This window comes from Chanos chanos, chromosome 11 (assembly GCF_902362185.1).
Source record: "Chanos chanos chromosome 11, fChaCha1.1, whole genome shotgun sequence".
NCBI classification, from domain to species: Eukaryota; Metazoa; Chordata; class Actinopteri; order Gonorynchiformes; family Chanidae; genus Chanos; species Chanos chanos.
Genome location: NC_044505.1, coordinates 13,722,616 through 13,725,115, shown reverse-complemented (window position 1 = coordinate 13,725,115; position 2,500 = coordinate 13,722,616). Strand labels below are relative to the sequence as shown.

The 2,500-nt window shown below is 42.7% G+C and overlaps 1 protein-coding gene across 1 annotated transcript in view; it reads left to right on the top strand.

The window, feature by feature from the left end:
• ndst3 (N-deacetylase/N-sulfotransferase (heparan glucosaminyl) 3) overlaps nt 1-2,500 on the top strand; it is a 46,460-nt gene that overhangs the window by 11,526 nt on the left and 32,434 nt on the right. The gene's annotated exons all lie outside the window — the stretch shown is intronic.

The following is a 2,500-nucleotide window of genomic DNA, read 5'->3' as shown; positions in this document are numbered from 1 at the left end:
AGTGCCAAAGTTCTCACTGGCATCGGTTCTGACACCCACTGTGATCCAGATGCTGGTTCTGGGCACCAGTATAATTCACACACAAACACACACACTCACACACACACACACACACACACACACTTCCATCCAGCATTCTCTCCTAAAATAGAACCAAACACAGTGGGAATAAGGTGGTACTCCTGTGAGCTCATGTATCTGAATTCATTTACATTTAACATGTGTGCCTTTAGTGAAAACAAGTGAAATGGAAGGTTTATTTAACATAATCTCGTAAAAGACCAGTTTTCTCAATTAAACAATCTTCTACAAATTATCACAGCTGCACTGACATCAACATAGACTGACATCCATTTTTTATAGCATAATTCTGTTACAGGATTGTATTTTAATATCCGCCTAACTCTGTCAGTATGCTCTTACATTTATTCATTCACTATATGTGATGTTGTATTAATACAATAATGCTTTCCTATGACGATTTAATCCATGTGAGACAGCATCTCTATAAGAGGTTTAATAGTAGTAAGGTTTTGTGATGTTTTCAGAATATTTCGCAGATGGAGTCATTCTACGCTGTGAAACACATGCCTTGCAGCAAACTGTCCAAGAGAAAAATGTAACAAATTTCTGTTTTTCTGATTGTTTTTGCTTTTCTGTTGCTCTTGTGTGTTTATCTTTATCGTTGTTTTCTGACTTGCTTGTGTTTTCTGTTGTTATTTTGGCTTATCGCCGACAGAGTTTGCTGGGAACGGGTAGATTTTGGCTCAAAGTGCAGGAGTCCAAGTATAGCTTTATCATTCTCTTTCTCAGCCTCATCCATTTTCATCTTCTCTCTCTCTCTCTCTCTCTCTCTCTCTCTCTCTCGCCATCCCATCTCTCTTCCTCTATCTCTGTCTCTCCTCTCTCTGTTACGCTCACACACTCTCTCCACTCTCTCTCTCTCTTTCTCTGTCTTTCACTACATCCCTCCCTCAGTCTCTCTCTCTCTCTGTCTTTCTCTCTCTCTCTCTCTCTCTCTCTCTCGCTATCCTTCACTGCAGGGTAAATATATCTGTACCCTAGTGAAATATGGCCTAAATGGTATAAACATAATTGTTGTTTTATGTTGAGTATACAGTAACTCCTTTTATTTCTCATATCTGAGCCATAAACCATGTTCTCTCTATTCCCCTTAGGTGTGTAATGCTCATAAATATTCATGAGCGTTCCCTTAACGTTTCCTGCTAACCCAATCTAACCGAGCTGGGAGAAAATTACATTTGACCATAAACACCAAATTAACAGAGTGGGAAAGTTCATCTTAAATGAAAGAGACATCAATCAAAACTTCAGTCCATTAAGTTAGGATGTAAAACACGCACGCAGACACCCACACACACACACACACACACACAGGCACGCACACACACACACACCACGCACGCTCACTCACTCACACACACACACACATACACACACCACGCATGCTCACTCACTCACACACACACACACACGCTCGCTCACACAGACTCACAGACAAACACACACACACACACACACACACACATAGACAGACACAGACACATGCGCACGTCCTTGATTAGATTTGAGTGTCTTGCGACTCCTTCATCTTGCAAACGTTGTTTAAACGTTGTTTTGTTGTGGCAAATGGAATTATAGCATGATGTCTAAGGCAATAAACTCCTCTCTTATGACAGAATCTCTAACCACACATCACTGCTCTCACTCCAGGGCAACATTACCATCACTTGTGTCTGTGTGTGTCTGTGTGTGTGTGTGTGTGTGTGTGTGTGTGTGTGTGTGTCTGTGCGTGTGTGTGTGTGTGTGTGTGTGTGTGTGTGAAAGAGAGTAATGACATGGTGACTGGTAAGCTCAGCCTGTACAACCGTTTTTGCCTCTTGCAACCTCTCTGTTTATGTCCAACACACACACACACACACACACACACACACTAACACATACATAGATAGCTGACAAACAGGAAAGTGGTATTGATTGTATTTGCATGCAGCGTGAGGGAGGAAATATATGAACCTATTTTAGTGAAGCATGAATGTGACACCTGCCAGATCTGCACCTTATTAATCAGACAGAGAAATCGATCACTACACACACATGCACACACACACACGCACGCATAAACACACACTCACGCACACACACAAACACTCATACTCTCATTTACGCTGCTCACGCTGCACAGGTGCTGCTGACAGGTGATCCTACACTAATTACTGACCACACACACACACACACACACACACACACACAGACAGAGACAGAGAGAGAGAGAGAGAGAGAGAGAAATGGAGAGAGAGAGAGAGAAAGGGAGAGAGACAGAGAGAGAAATGGAGAGAGAGAGAGAGAGAAAGGAAGAGACAGAGAGAGAAATAGAGAGAGGGAGAGTGGAAGAGAGAGAGAGGGAGAGAGAGAGGGAGAGTGGAAGAGAGAGAGAGGGAGAGTGGAAGAGGGAGAGAGGGAGAGTGGAAGAGAGAGA